The 17,745-nt window shown below is 45.6% G+C and overlaps 1 protein-coding gene across 2 annotated transcripts in view; it reads right to left on the bottom strand.

Moving 5' to 3' along the window:
* Positions 1-12,075, bottom strand: part of DAB2 (DAB adaptor protein 2) — a 63,404-nt gene extending 51,329 nt beyond the window's left edge. Inside the window, exon 1 of one of the 2 annotated variants that reach the window (XM_075267500.1) lies at positions 11,913-12,075. The gene's annotated coding sequence lies outside the window, so the exon portion shown is untranslated. The remainder of the gene's footprint in view (positions 1-11,912) is intronic. The other variant, XM_075267492.1, reaches the window with a different exon arrangement.
* Between the last annotated feature and the right edge of the window lie 5,670 nt (positions 12,076-17,745).

Below are 17,745 nucleotides of genomic sequence, written 5' to 3'. Positions count from 1 at the left end.
AGATGAATGTTGGACAAACTCGTGCTCATATTTTGGGCTATACTATAGTATCACAGGTGAGCAGGAACCTGCGTCAGATAGATGTCAAAGCTTTGGGAAATGCGCCTTGTTGCCCTTACTGCCAGTGTAGGAACATTGTCAGGTTACACCGCCATCCTGCTGATCACAGGACACAAAGTGGCTGTCAATGACTATCCCATCAATGAAAATGGAGCGGCTATCACATTATTGAGAATGGAGCGGCTGTCATATGAAGTCATCACAATATTGAGAATGGAGCGGCTGTCATATGACATCATCCCGTCGATGACAATAGAGCGGCTGTCAGATTACTACACCCATCCTTGTCAATAGAGCGGCTGTCAGATTACAACATCCCATCCCTGACAATAGAGTGGCTGTCAGATTACAGCACCCCATCCCTGACAATAGATCGGCTGTCAGATTACAACATTCCATCCCTGACAATAGAGCTGCTGTCAGATTACAACATCCCATCCCTGACAATAGAGCAGCTCTCAGATTACAACATCCCATCCCTGAAAATAGAGCGGCTGTCAGATTACAACATCCCATCCCAGAAAATAGAGCGGCTGTCAGATTACAACATCCCATCCCTGACAATAGAGCGGCTGTCAGATTACAGCACCCCATCCCTGACAATAGATCAGCTGTCAGATTACAACATCCCATCCCTGACAATAGAGCTGCTGTCAGATTACAACATCCCATCCCTGACAATAGAGCGGCTGTCAGATTACAACATCCCATCCCTGATAATAGAGCGGCTGTCAGATTACAGCATCCCATCCCTGACAATAGAGCGGCTGTCAGATTACAACATCCCATCCCTGAAAATAGAGCGGCTGTCAGATTACAACATCCCATCCCTGACAATAGAGCATCTGTCAGATTACAGCACCCATCCCTGACAATAGAGCGGCTGTCAGATTACAACATCCCATCCCTGAAAATAGAGCGCCTGTCAGATTACAGCATCCCATCCCTGACAATAGAGCGGCTGTCAGATTACAGCATCCCATCCCTGACAATAGAGTTGTTGTCAGATTACAGCATCCCATCCCTGACAATAGAGCGGCTGTCAGATTACAGCACCCCATCCCTGACAATAGAGCGGCTGTCAGATTACAGCATCCCATCCCTGACAATAGAGTTGTTGTCAGATTACAGCATCCCATCCCTGACAATAGAGCGACTGTCAGATTACAGTACCCATCCCTGAAAATAGAGCGGCTGTCAGATTACAGCATCCCATCCCTGACAATAGAGCGGCTGTCAGATTACAACATCCCATCCCTGAAAATAGAGCGGCTGTCAGATTACAACATCCCATCCTTGACAATAGAGCGGCTGTCAGATTACAACATCCCATCCCTGACAATAGAGCAGCTGTCAGATTACAACATTCCATCCCTGAAAATAGAGCGGCTGTCAGATTACAGCATCCCATCCCTGACAATAGAGCGGCTGTCAGATTACAACATCCCATCCCTGAAAATAGAGCGGCTATCAGATTACAACATCCCATCCTTGACAATAGAGCGGCTGTCAGATTACAACATCCCATCCCTGACAATAGAGCATCTGTCAGATTACAGCACCCATCCCTGACAATAGAGCAGCTGTCAGATTACAGCATCCCATCCCTGACAATAGAGCGGCTGTCAGATTACAACATCCCATCCTTGACAATAGAGCGGCTGTCAGATTACAACATCCCATCCCTGACAATAGAGCATCTGTCAGATTACAGCACCCATCCCTGACAATAGAGCAGCTGTCAGATTACAGCATCCCATCCCTGACAATAGAGCAGCTGTCAGATTACAACATCCCATCCTTGACAATAGAGCTGCTGTCAGATTACAGCACCTATCCCTGACAATAGAGCGTCTGTCAGATTACAGTACCCATCCCTGACAATAGAGCAGCTGTCAGATTACAGCACCTCATCTCTGAGAATAGAGCGGCTGTCAGATTACAGCACCCAATCTCTGAGAATCGAGCGGCTGTCAGATTACAACACCCCATCCCTGACAATAGAGCGCCTGTCAGATTACAGCTCCCATCCCTGACAATAGAACGGCTGTCAGATTACAACACCCCATGCCTGACAATAGAGCGGCTGTCAGATTATAACACCCCATCCCTGACAATAGAGCGGCTGTCAGATTACAACATCCAATCCCTGACAATAGAGCGGCTGTCAGATTACAACATCCCATCCCTGACAATAGAGCGGCTGTCAGATTACAACATCCCATCCCAGAAAATAGAGCGGCTGTCAGATTACAACATCCCATCCCTGACAATAGAGCGGCTGTCAGATTACAGCACCCCATCCCTGACAATAGAGCTGCTGTCAGATTACAACATCCCATCCCTGACAATAGAGCGGCTGTCAGATTACAACATCCCATCCCTGATAATAGAGCGGCTGTCAGATTACAGCATCCCATCCCTGACAATAGAGCGGCTGTCAGATTACAACATCCCATCCCTGACAATAGAGCTGCTGTCAGATTACAACATCCCATCCCTGACAATAGAGCGGCTGTCAGATTACAACATCCCATCCCTGATAATAGAGCGGCTGTCAGATTACAGCATCCCATCCCTGACAATAGAGCGTCTGTCAGATTACAACATCCCATCCCTGACAATAGAGCTGCTGTCAGATTACAACATCCCATCCCTGACAATAGAGCGGCTGTCAGATTACAACATCCCATCCCTGATAATAGAGCGGCTGTCAGATTACAGCATCCCATCCCTGACAATAGAGCGGCTGTCAGATTACAACATCCCATCCCTGAAAATAGAGCGGCTATCAGATTACAACATCCCATCCCAGAAAATAGAGCGGCTGTCAGATTACAACATCCCATCCCTGACAATAGAGCATCTGTCAGATTACAGCACCCATCCCTGACAATAGAGCGGCTGTCAGATTACAACATCCCATCCCTGAAAATAGAGCGCCTGTCAGATTACAGCATCCCATCCCTGACAATAGAGCGGCTGTCAGATTACAGCATCCCATCCCTGACAATAGAGTTGTTGTCAGATTACAGCATCCCATCCCTGACAATAGAGCGGCTGTCAGATTACAGCATCCCATCCCTGACAATAGAGCGGCTGACAGATTACAGCATCCCATCCCTGACAATAGAGTTGTTGTCAGATTACAGCATCCCATCCCTGACAATAGAGCGACTGTCAGATTACAGTACCCATCCCTGACAATAGAGCGGCTGTCAGATTACAGCATCCCATCCCTGACAATAGAGTTGTTGTCAGATTACAGCATCCCATCCCTGACAATAGAGCGGCTGTCAGATTACAGCACCCCATCCCTGACAATAGAGCGGCTGTCAGATTACAGCATCCCATCCCTGACAATAGAGTTGTTGTCAGATTACAGCATCCCATCCCTGACAATAGAGTTGTTGTCAGATTACAGCATCCCATCCCTGACAATAGAGCGACTGTCAGATTACAGTACCCATCCCTGAAAATAGAGCGGCTGTCAGATTACAGCATCCCATCCCTGACAATAGAGTTGTTGTCAGATTACAGCATCCCATCCCTGACAATAGAGCATCTGTCAGATTACAGCACCCATCCCTGACAATAGAGCGGCTGTCAGATTACAACATCCCATCCCTGAAAATAGAGCGCCTGTCAGATTACAGCATCCCATCCCTGACAATAGAGCGGCTGTCAGATTACAGCATCCCATCCCTGACAATAGAGTTGTTGTCAGATTACAGCATCCCATCCCTGACAATAGAGCGGCTGTCAGATTACAGCATCCCATCCCTGACAATAGAGCGGCTGACAGATTACAGCATCCCATCCCTGACAATAGAGTTGTTGTCAGATTACAGCATCCCATCCCTGACAATAGAGCGACTGTCAGATTACAGTACCCATCCCTGACAATAGAGCGGCTGTCAGATTACAGCATCCCATCCCTGACAATAGAGTTGTTGTCAGATTACAGCATCCCATCCCTGACAATAGAGCGGCTGTCAGATTACAGCACCCCATCCCTGACAATAGAGCGGCTGTCAGATTACAGCATCCCATCCCTGACAATAGAGTTGTTGTCAGATTACAGCATCCCATCCCTGACAATAGAGTTGTTGTCAGATTACAGCATCCCATCCCTGACAATAGAGCGACTGTCAGATTACAGTACCCATCCCTGAAAATAGAGCGGCTGTCAGATTACAGCATCCCATCCCTGACAATAGAGCGGCTGTCAGATTACAACATCCCATCCCTGAAAATAGAGCGGTTGTCAGATTACAACATCCCATCCTTGACAATAGAGCGGCTGTCAGATTACAACATCCCATCCCTGACAATAGAGCAGCTGTCAGATTACAACATTCCATCCCTGAAAATAGAGCGGCTGTCAGATTACAGCATCCCATCCCTGACAATAGAGCGGCTGTCAGATTACAACATCCCATCCCTGAAAATAGAGCGGCTATCAGATTACAACATCCCATCCTTGACAATAGAGCGGCTGTCAGATTACAACATCCCATCCCTGACAATAGAGCATCTGTCAGATTACAGCACCCATCCCTGACAATAGAGCAGCTGTCAGATTACAGCATCCCATCCCTGACAATAGAGCGGCTGTCAGATTACAACATCCCATCCTTGACAATAGAGCGGCTGTCAGATTACAACATCCCATCCCTGACAATAGAGCATCTGTCAGATTACAGCACCCATCCCTGACAATAGAGCAGCTGTCAGATTACAGCATCCCATCCCTGACAATAGAGCAGCTGTCAGATTACAACATCCCATCCTTGACAATAGAGCTGCTGTCAGATTACAGCACCTATCCCTGACAATAGAGCGTCTGTCAGATTACAGTACCCATCCCTGACAATAGAGCAGCTGTCAGATTACAGCACCTCATCTCTGAGAATAGAGCGGCTGTCAGATTACAGCACCCAATCTCTGAGAATCGAGCGGCTGTCAGATTACAACACCCCATCCCTGACAATAGAGCGCCTGTCAGATTACAGCTCCCATCCCTGACAATAGAACGGCTGTCAGATTACAACACCCCATGCCTGACAATAGAGCGGCTGTCAGATTATAACACCCCATCCCTGACAATAGAGCGGCTGTCAGATTACAACATCCAATCCCTGACAATAGAGCGGCTGTCAGATTACAACATCCCATCCCTGACAATAGAGCGGCTGTCAGATTACAACATCCCATCCCTGAAAATAGAGCGGCTGTCAGATTACAACATCCCATCCTTGACAATAGAGCGGCTGTTAGATTACAACACCCCATCCCTGACAATAGAGCGCCTGTCAGATTACAGCTCCCATCCCTGACAATAGAACGGCTGTCAGATTACAACACCCCATGCCTGACAATAGAGCGGCTGTCAGATTATAACACCCCATCCCTGACAATAGAGCGGCTGTCAGATTACAACATCCAATCCCTGACAATAGAGCGGCTGTCAGATTACAACATCCCATCCCTGACAATAGAGCGGCTGTCAGATTACAACATCCCATCCCTGAAAATAGAGCGGCTGTCAGATTACAACATCCCATCCTTGACAATAGAGCGGCTGTTAGATTACAACATCCCATCCCTGACAATAGAGCGGCTGTCAGATTACAACATCCCATCCTTGACAATAGAGCGGCTGTCAGATTACAGTACCCATCCCTGAAAATAGAGCGGCTGTCAGATTACAGCACCCCATCCCTGACAATAGAGCGGCTGTCAGATTACAGCACCCCATCTCTGAGAATAGAGCGGCTGTCAGATTACAGCACCCAATCTCTGAGAATCGAGCGGCTGTCAGATTACAACACCCCATCCCTGACAATAGAGCGGCTGTCAGATTACAACACCCCATGCCTGACAATAGAGCGGCTGTCAGATTATAACACCCCATCCCTGACAATAGAGCGGCTGTCAGATTACAACACCCCATGCCTGACAATAGAGCGGCTGTCAGATTATAACACCCCATCCCTGACAATAGAGCGGCTGTCAGATTACAACATCCCATCCCTGACAATAGAGCGGCTGTCAGATTACAGCATCCCATCCCTGACAATAGAGCGGCTGTCAGATTACAGCACCCATCCCTGATAATAGAGCGGCTGTCAGATTACAACATCCCATCCCTGACAATAGAGCGGCTGTCAGATTACAGCATCCCATCCCTGACAATAGAGCGGCTGTCAGATTACAACACCCCATCCCTGACAATAGAGCGCATGTCAGATTACAGCATCCCATCCCTGATAATAGAGTGGCTGTCAGATTCCAACATCCCATCCCTGACAATAGAGCGGCTGTCAGATTACAACATCCCATCCCTGACAATAGAGTGTCTGTCAGATTACAACACCCCATCCATGACAATAGAGCGTCTGTCAGACTACAGCACCCCCATCACTGACAATAGAGCGTCTGTCAGATTACATCATCCCATCCCTGACAATAGAGCATCTGTCAGATTACAGCATCCCATCCCTGACAATAGAGCGGCCGTCAGATTACAGCACCCATCCCTGATAATAGAGCGGCTGTCAGATTACAGCATGCTATCCCTGATAATAGAGCGGCTGTCAGATTACATCCCATCACTGAGAATAGAGCAGCTGTCAGATTACAGCATCCCATCCCTGACAATAGAGCGGCTGTCAGATTACAGCATCCTATCTCTGAGAATAAAGCAGCTGTCAGATTACAACATCCCATCCCTGACAATAGAGCGGCTGTCAGATTACAGCACCCCATCCCTGACAATAGAGTGGCTGTCAGATTACAGCACCCATCCCTGACAATAGAGCGGCTGTCAGTTTACAGCATCCCATCCCTGACAATAGAGCGGCTGTCAGATTACAACATCCCATCCCTGAAAATAGAGAGGTTGTCAGATTACAGCACCCATCCCTGATAATAGAGCGGCTGTCAGATTACAGCATGCTATCCCTGACAATGCATCTGTCAGCTGACGCCACCACCAATGTCTGCAGATGTTTCCTGGCACAGAGGGGTACGAGGGCCCCCTATCTGCCATTTACAATATTGGCACATTATTCTATGGTAGAGAGTCCTTCGGGCCCCTCCGTTACCAGACCCAGGAGGGATTATCACCCCTGCAACTGCAAAGGCTGAAAGAAGACTTGTCCAGTAATAAGTGAATGCAACACAAGACACAACCATTATAGAGAGTAGTGCTTGTTGGATTACAATAGAAGATAACACCTCTATAGATAACACCACTGACCCTACATGACATCATCCCTGACAATAGATGATGTCACATCTTAGCTCCTCCCCCTCCCTACACTGAGCTTGTCCAGAAAACTCTACCATAGACCTCAATGAGTCGGCTCCAGACTATTGCCGCCTATGGCCATGACTGTGCCGTAAAGCAGATCACTAAGTGCTGTGAACAGAGGAGAGGAGAAGCTCAGACAAGATGGCCGCCCCCATAATCATGGATTAATAGTAATAGTATACAGTAATAATAGCGCTATACGATATGCACATAATACCGCCATACAACCACGAATGAAATGTTTATCTGGTCTGACTCCTGGCGTGTTCGATTATCTGACCGGCGGGTTGTCGGGGTATAGTAGAGCGCTTTTATATGAAGCCATTGTGTAGGGGCTGGTTGACTGCCGGACCCCCTACTTATAGGATTTGCCCCCTCTGACTCCACCGCCTCCTTCGCTTATCTATTACATGTCTAATGTCCCTGTTCCTAAGTGATGGCTGCCACGAATCAATGCCCTCGCTATGTCTGCCGCTTCCTCCACGCTCCATTATCGGGCAGGCATGGCTTCCTGCTGTTTGCAAACAGCTACAGAAAAAGCTCCTATTGCTGAAGCTCTTGGCCGGGCCCGAGACTGAAATATGCCATTCAGGAGGGAATGAATGGAGGGCGAATGTGTACAGGACCCTCGTCCAACCCAGCCAGCGCCACCATCTTTATGATGGAAGCAATGCAGTCAGCAGAACGTAAAACGGGGGGGGGGGGGGGGGGGGGTGTGTGGCATAACTGCATGTAGCGTAAACACCCCCCCATCTGGAGGTCTGTAATGAGGCGGCCACATTGGTCAGTGACCTCCTCTCATTCATACTTATGGTTATGGCCCCTGGGCACATAGATGTGATGGAGTCTCCTGCAAGATCATAGCACAAAGTGCAGGCAAGATGCTCCCTGCAGGAGGTAGAGGAAGGAGGAAGGTGAAGGAGGCAGAAGAAGGAGGTAGAGGAAGGAGGAAGAATAAGGAGGAAGGTGCAGGAGGCAGAAGAAGGAGGAAGGTGCAGGAGGTAGGGGCAGGTGGCATAAGAATGAGGCAGAAGAAGGAGGCAGAAGAAGGTGCAGGAGGCAGGGGCAGGAGGCAGAAGAAGGAGGTATAGGAAGGAGGCAGAATAAGGAGGAAAGTGCAGGAGGCAGAAGAAGGAGGAAGGTGCAGGAGGTAGGGGCAGGTGGGATAAGAAGGAGGCAGAAGAAGGTGCAGGAGGCAGAAGAAGGAGGTATAGGAAGGAGGCAGAAGAAGGAGGAAAGTGCAGGAGGCAGAAGAAGGAGGTAGAGGAAGGAGGTAGTGGCAGGAGGCAGAAGAAGGCGCAAGAGGCAGGAGGTAGGAGCAGGAGGCAGAAGAAGGAGGTAGAAGAAGGAGGTAGTGGCAGGAGGCAGAAGAAGGCGCAAGAGGCAGGAGGTAGGAGCAGGAGGCAGAAGAAGGAGGTAGAAGAAGGAGGTAGTGGCAGGAGGCAGAAGAAGGAGGTAGAAGAAGGAGGTAGTGGCAGGAGGCAGAAGAAGGCGCAAGAGGCAGGAGGTAGGAGCAGGAGGCAGAAGAAGGAGGTAGGGGAAGGAGGCAGAGGCAGGGGGCAGAAAAAGGAGGTAGAGGAATGAGGCAGGAGGAAGAAGAAGGAGCAAGAGGCAGGAGGAAGGGGCAGGGGGCAGGAGGCAGAAGAAGGAGGTAAGGGCAGGAGGCAGAGGTAGGAGCAGGAGACATAAGAAGGAGCAGGGGGAAGAAGAAGGAGGTAGGGGCAGATGACACAGGCAGGAGGCAAAAGAAGGAGGCAAGGAGGCAGAAGCAGGAGGTTGAAGAAGGAGGCAAGGTCAGGAGGCAGAGGTAGGAGCAGGAGACATAAGAAGGAGCAGGGGGAAGAAGAAGGAGGTAGGGGCAGGAGCAGGAGGCAGAAGAAGGAGCAGGGGGCAGGAGGCGGAAGAATGAAGTAGGAGCATGAGGTAGGAGAAGGCAGAAGAAGGAGGCAGCAGCAGGAGGTAGGTGAAGGAGGCAGAAGAAGGAGGTAGGGGCAGGAGGCAGAGGAAGAAAGCAAAGCTATGAGCAGGAGGCAGAAGAAGGACCAAGAGGTAGGAGATAGAGAAAGCAGGCAGAAGAGGGTGGTTGAGGTAGAAGCAGAGGCAAGAGATAGGGCAGGAGGTAAGAGGCAGGAGACAATTCACCAAAGGAATAGAATACACCAACTACATCTGACCCACTATGGAGAAGGAGGTGGGGTGGGGGTGATGACATCATAAAGTACCTGGTCATGGAGGTCTGACCTGCAGTAGTGGGGCCCCTGTGGTAGAGCCCGCTGGCATACTTCCTTGTATTGAGGCTTTACATAGGTCAGTCTATACTGGCCGATAATCCCATGTTTACAGCAGGGATCTCACAGGGGAGGTGGCAGTGCCCATGAGAACCCAGTGAAAACATTTTGAGGGTCCCATTCCTGCTGCATTTCTAGCATAAAAATGGTTAATACAACCTGAGCAGCCCCCACCTCTGAGACCACCTTAGATGAAGTCTCTGATACCGTCCTCTATACTTAATATACAGCCAGTGTATAAACCCTGAGGCGCCACACAGCAGAGCCTTGGGCAATCCATGGGCCACTCTATGGTGCCCCCTATAGGGCATGATAATATTAAGACAGTTCCCCCTAAATTCAGAGCAGTGAAGGGGACCCTGATCCATCACTGACAATCTATCCTAAATTTAGTCCCATTAAAGTAATAAAACAAGGCTGCTGCGGGGATATCAAAGCCCCTACATCTGAGCTCTAGGTAAGGTCAGTAGACAGGAACTAATGGTCACAATATTGTGCTGATCGACAGGGGTCCTACAGGTCAGACCACCACGATCAAACATGGATCTCCTATCCTGAGCATAGTCCCATTAAGATAATAATGCAACGCAGCTGCGGGGATTTCAATCTCCCTACAGCTGATATCTTGGTCACTAGAAGGATCCTGATGGCTGCTATAATGTGCTGATCAGCACAGGTCTGGGGAGGTCACACCATCAGCGATCATGCGCTGATGTCCCCAATAAAGTATCTAATGAAGGCAGCTGCGGGGATATCAATCTCCCTACAGCTGATATTTTGGTGGGGTTAGTAAAAGGAACCCTATCGACAATATATTGTGCTGATCAGCAGGGCTCCTGAAGGTCAGCTCGCTGCTGATCAAACATTGATGAATTATCCTAAACATGGTCTCTTTAGGACAATAACATCATGCAACTGTGGGGATTTCAATATCCCTACAGCTGGTCTCTTGGTGGGGTCAGCAGGAGGAAGCTGATGGACACTATATTGTGCTGATCAGCAGGGGTTCCAAAGGACAGATCATCACTGGGTAAACATTGATAGTCAATTCTGAGCATCGCCCCATTAAGGTAATAAAATAAGACAGCTGTGGGGATTTCAGACTCCCTACAACTGATTTCTTGGTGGGATCAGTAATAGGAATCTACAATATTGTGCTGATCAGCAGGGGTCTCAGAGGTAAGATCACCACCAGGTAAGATGGCCTATCCTAAGAATGGACCCTTTAAGATAATAAAGCAAAGCAGCTGCGGGGATTTCAAACTCCCTACAGCTGCAGATTTCTTGGTGGATTAATAAAAGCAAGATGATGTCCGACATTGTGATGGAATCCGGGTGCCTGAAATCTGCCGCTGGTGCGGGGACTGGAAACTCCCCGCAGCTGCCCAGCGACATAGATACTGCGTCCAGGTATACTGGGAAAGGGAAGCCAATACCTGAAGGTGCAAACACAGCCTTATAACGGAGCGACTCCCTGTTGTGACGTCTCCAGTGTCTCCCGGGTAGCGCAGATAGCGGTACATGTCACATCTACGGGGAAGAACAATGTGAACGTCTGGAGAATTGTAATTCTGCAGGATCTGCGTCTCGTCGCCCCTGCCATGGACGGCGTACGGCCATTGTTACACTACGCTGCACTGCACCGCTACTGCAGATGTCAGAGACAATGCCCTAACAGTCCTCATAGATCCTGCAGCAGATGTGGAGATGTAGCAGAGCCCAGTCGGTTTACGGAGCTGTAGTACATCCCCGGCGCCTTGACAAACTCACCGCCGCTACGTCTCCTCTCTGGCATGTTTTTTGGAAATTGCAGCCATTACCTTTTTTTTTTTGCAGAGCTGAAACAAAGGCAGCATTGCCGACCCCCCCGATGACGGTGCAGATCTGTGTCTGCAATCCTGGGCAGAAATGAATGATACGGTCACGTCTGGCGTTCTGCAGCACGTCATCCCCTGATTTTACCCCTTAGACCTTGAACTATTGAGGAATGCCTGGATTAGCGTGACGAAAGGGAAAGGGGGGGGGGGGGCGAAGATTTTCAGCCGCAATTTGGGATTTACCATTGGAATGTGAGGGATTCGGCTGTTCACGGTGACCCCCCGAGCCAATATTGGTATGCATTATTAATATAGCGCCAACCTATACTGCAGAGGGGGGTGTATAGAGAGAAGGATGGCGTCCACCTCTGGGCCATAGCCTGTGCCAGGGTCACTGCCCAGTTGGTAGAGGTGCGGTAATGTACTCACCGGTCAGGGCTGCTGGAGATGTTGTCCTCTGCTGGGGTCTGGGGCTGTCAGTTGTGTGCTGCCTCCTCTGCCTCAATCCTCCTCCTCCTCCTCCGCCTCCTCCAGCCCAGACCAGCCAGCCACTCACAGCCCCCTGGATACTGTATGCTTCTAATCAGATGCTGGCAGCCCACTAAGCCCAGGAATGTGCTAGGATGTGACTGCCGCTTACCCTGGCTACTCCTCCACCATTAACCCCTAAGAGGCTGCAGCCCACCCATCCCATAGTCATTGCGTCTGGATGGGAGATGTAGGCTGCAGCCTGTGCGCCGAAAGGGTTTAGGGCGGTGCTGCCATTACATGGGGATGTGTCACTCTGTATTGCATTTCGGGAGGTGTAGGGAGCCTGACAACCACAATGTTACTCTGCTGTTACCTTGTCAGCAATTTCAGCATTGTGAAATATAGTCGGATGCAGAAGGATACAATTTGTCCAAACGTTCCTAGAAATGGATACAATGTTGCATCACTGGCTGACGTGGTGTAAAAGTTGGGTGACAGCCAATGTGGCTGGGGTGACAACGACCTGACAACTCCTTTATATACCTCATTGGAGCTTATGGTTGTCATAAAGGGGGGTTCACAACACTGCCCCCCCATTAGCCAAAGAGAAGCTCTCCTGGGTGGTCGGGTTCCCCTAATGGTCATCTGACATTTAATCATATCTGTACCTGGGAAAGTTGGGTGACAATCAGTATGGCGGCCTTGAGAGCTCTCATGGGATTTATCCTCCAGCTTTCCCAGAGTCCTGAATGACACCAATGAGAAAGCTGGGTGACAACCAATATGGCTGCCTTTAGAGAGTCTTCAGATTCCAGTTCAACAACTCCTTGAAATACGCAATATCGGGGCTTATAGTTGTCATAGAGCGGGTTCACACCCATGGACAAAGGTCACGCTGTTTCTGTAAAAAAGCCATATGTTTTCTAATTCTTGACCACTCCTTTGATTGAATGGCTGCTGTATACGATATATGCTTGTATATGTAGGGTCCCCCTGTCCCTCGGTCCCCCATTACGCCTAGTCTCTCCTCATGGAGGATCTGACTTCATCCAGACTCACCAAATGTTCTGTCGCCTCAGCCCCTGTTCCCAGAAGGGGGCGCAATATAATCTCATACGCTCAATCGACTCATTTAAAATAAATCCCGATGGAGAATGAGTTGCAGTACCACATACAACCTGTGTGACAGGGGTGGCGCTGTTTTTAGAACTAATCCATCCGGCTATTATTAAAGCTGTGAGAATGGTTCACAATAAGATATAAATCACAGTCCTAGTCCTAGGGCTCATTCACACAGCAATGCACAAGAGGTGACAGATCGCGGGTAATGTCATTATTACACCGATACAGCGCCACCCATATCACTGTGGCTGTGCCTGGTATTGCAGCTCAGTCCTATGTACTTGTATGGGCTAAGGAGTAATACCCGGCACGGGTGCTGATATGGACTATGTGATCAATGTAGGGAGCGGGATTTGGGAATATGGACTCCACCGAGAAGGGAAGTCTATGAGTCCTATAGACATAGATCCCATGACCTCCGCTTTTTGTATGCAGGGTCCAGGGTGGTCGGGAAGTTCTGGACAGAAATGCTGAATCCTCTGCAAATTCCAAATTCTTGACGTCTCTTCCTTCCTGTCAGCGTTCTGCAGTTTATTCAGGAGGAGATGGAAGAATTTACAGGGATAAGAACAATGGTGCGCACTGACAGATGGGAGGAGATGGCAAAGATGGGGCAACGATGGGGCCGGGGTGTGAATCTGACTGTATTGGGTTTGCTATATAGTCGTGTCGAAATCCCAAAATCCCGAATCTTTGATGATTTCTATTGGAGCGTGGCCCCCAGGAACCTCAGTCCCATCCTCGGGTTGAGCCGTCCCTTGACCTTTGACTTCCACAACTTTCTTCCCCTGCATCCATTCAGGTTGTTTTTTCGACTTATCTAAAATTCCCGAGCTATAAAATCCGTGTGACAAAAATATCCGCAAAAAGAAAGGGGGGCAAATACTTTTCCCGGCCATAAATAGAGCCGAGCGCCTTCCGATTCCGAATATAACCGCAGCGCCTGCGGCCGAGTATCGCTTCTCTTATCCATCAGGTCTCATAGACGGGGAAAAAATCTACAATAAGTGACACGGCGGCGTCTTGGGTATGGTAATGGTATTCTGTGTAGCCCATTGTTCCTATAATCCTTCCCTGACCTACTTTAGGATTCGGCTTATTTCAGACCTCATAAAATGTAAAGAAGAACCGAGGACGAAATACGGGAAAAAAAGTCTGAAAAAGGGGGAAAAAAAGTTGCCGAGTGGTTATTACGAGTAGTCGGGCCCTCTCCAGGAGAGTCGTCTTGTCTTATATATTAGGGTTGGTGGGATTCCGCCCTAGTAACATATCCTCGCCCCTGACATCCTATGACGTGAGGCTATATGTGGGCTGTCACGTGGCCGCTGCCCCATAGACATGTCTAGATGTACAATATGTATCAGGAGATGACCAGCTTTTCAAGGAAATATTGTATCGCACAGTGAAATCCCATGTGTGGCCACCCAGTGGTTGTTTTCTGAATTGCGCCCTTTTAAGCTGTTTGTTAGCTGTACATTATTATATTAATCCCATGGTGCTGTACGTTATTATATTAATTCCATGGTGCTGTACATTATTATATTAATTCCACAGTGCTGTACATTATTATATTAATTCCATGGTGCTTTACATTATTATATTAATTCCATGGTGCTGTACTTTATTATAGTAATCCCATGGTGCTGTACGTTATTATATTAATTCCATGGTGCTTTACATTATTATATTAATCCCATGGTGCTTTACATTATTATATTAATCCCATGGTGCTGTACATTATTATATTAATTCCATGGTGCTGTACATTATTATATTAATTCCATGGTGCTTTACATTATTATATTAATTCCATGGTGCTGTACTTTATTATAGTAATCCCATGGTGCTGTACATTATTATATTAATCCCATGGTGCTTTACATTATTATATTAATCCCATGGTGCTGGACATTATTATATTAATCCCATGGTGCTGTACATTATTATATTAATCCCATAGTGTTGTACATTATTATATTAATTCCACAGTGCTGTACATTATTATATTAATTCCATGGTGCTTTACATTATTATATTAATTCCATGGTGCTGTACTTTATTATAGTAATCCCATGGTGCTGTACGTTATTATATTAATTCCATGGTGCTTTACATTATTATATTAATCCCATGGTGCTGGACATTATTATATTAATTCCATGGTGCTGGACATTATTATATTAATTCCATGGTGCTGGACATTATTATATTAATTCCATGGTGCTTTACATTATTATATTAATCCCATGGTGCTGGACATTATTATATTAATTCCATGGTGCTTTACATTATTATATTAATCCCATGGTGCTGGACATTATTATATTAATTCCATGGTGCTGTACATTATTATATTAATTCCATGGTGCATAACATTATTATATTAATCCCATGGTGCTGGACATTATTATATTAATCCCATGGTGTTCTGTACATTATTATATTAATCCCATGGTGCTTTACATTATTATATTAATCCCATGGTGTTGTACATTATTATATTAATCCCATGGTGCTGGACATTATTATATTAATCCCATGGTGCTGGACATTATTATATTAATCCCATGGTGTTCTGTACATTATTATATTAATCCCATGGTGCTTTACATTATTATATTGATCCCATGGTGTTGTACATTATTATATTAATTCCACAGTGCTGTACATTATTATATTAATTCCATGGTGCTTTACATTATTATATTAATTCCATGGTGCTGTACTTTATTATAGTAATCCCATGGTGCTGTACGTTATTATATTAATTCCATGGTGCTTTACATTATTATATTAATCCCATGGTGCTGGACATTATTATATTAATTCCATGGTGCTTTACATTATTATATTAATTCCATGGTGCTGGACATTATTATATTAATCCCATGGTGTTCTGTACATTATTATATTAATCCCATGGTGCTAGACATTATTATATTAATTCCATGGTGCTTTACATTATTATATTAATCCCATGGTGCTGGACATTATTATATTAATTCCATGGTGCTGGACATTATTATATTAATTCCATGGTGCTTTACATTATTATATTAATTCCATGGTGCTTTACATTATTATATTAATCCCATGGTGCTGGACATTATTATATTAATTCCATGGTGCTGTACGTTATTATATTAATTCCATGGTGCTTTACATTATTATATTAATCCCATGGTGCTGGACATTATTATATTAATTCCATGGTGCTTTACATTATTATATTAATTCCATGGTGCTGGACATTATTATATTAATCCCATGGTGTTCTGTACATTATTATATTAATCCCATGGTGCTGGACATTATTATATTAATTCCATGGTGCTTTACATTATTATATTTATCCCATGGTGCTGGACATTATTATATTAATTCCATGGTGCTTTACATTATTATATTAATTCCATGGTGCTGTACTTTATTATAGTAATCCCATGGTGCTTTACATTATTATATTAATTCCATGGTGCTTTACATTATTATATTAATCCCATGGTGCTGGACATTATTATATTAATTCCATGGTGCTGTACATTAATATATTAATTCCATGGTGCTGTACTTTATTATAGTAATCCCATGGTGCTGTACGTTATTATATTAATTCCATGGTGCTTTACATTATTATATTAATCCCATGGTGCTGGACATTATTATATTAATTCCATGGTGCTGGACATTATTATATTAATCCCATGGTGCTGTACATTATTATATTAATCCCATGGTGCTGGACATTATTATATTAATCCCATGGTGTTCTGTACATTATTATATTAATCCCATGGTGCTTTACATTATTATATTAATCCCATGGTGTTGTACATTATTATATTAATTCCATGGTGCTGTACGTTATTATATTAATTCCATGGTGCTTTACATTATTATATTAATCCCATGGTGCTGGACATTATTATATTAATTCCATGGTGCTTTACATTATTATATTAATCCCATGGTGCTGGACATTATTATATTAATTCCATGGTGCTGGACATTATTATTATTAATTCCATGGTGCTGGACATTATTATATTAATTCCATGGTGCTTTACATTATTATATTAATCCCATGGTGCTGGACATTATTATATTAATCCCATGGTGCTGGACATTATTATATTAATCCAATGGTGCTGGACATTATTATATTAATCCCATGGTGTTCTGTACATTATTATATTAATCCCATGGTGCTGGACATTATTATATTAATTCCATGGTGCTGGACATTATTATATTAATTCCATGGTGCTTTACATTATTATATTAATTCCATGGTGCTTTACATTATTATATTAATCCCATGGTGCTGGACATTATTATATTAATTCCATGGTGCTTTACATTATTATATTAATCCCATGGTGCTGGACATTATTATATTAATTCCATGGTGCTGGACATTATTATATTAATTCCATGGTGCTGGACATTATTATATTAATTCCATGGTGCTTTACATTATTATATTAATCCCATGGTGCTGGACATTATTATATTAATTCCATGGTGCTGGACATTATTATATTAATTCCATGGTGCTTTACATTATTATATTAATTCCATGGTGCTTTACATTATTATATTAATCCCATGATGCTGGACATTATTATATTAATTCCATGGTGCTGTACATTATTATATTAATTCCATG

The sequence above is a fragment of the Leptodactylus fuscus genome, chromosome 1 (assembly GCF_031893055.1).
Source record: "Leptodactylus fuscus isolate aLepFus1 chromosome 1, aLepFus1.hap2, whole genome shotgun sequence".
Lineage (NCBI taxonomy): Eukaryota > Metazoa > Chordata > Amphibia > Anura > Leptodactylidae > Leptodactylus > Leptodactylus fuscus.
The sequence above is the reverse complement of the archived record's forward strand: the minus strand, read 5'-3'. Positions and strand labels throughout refer to the sequence as shown.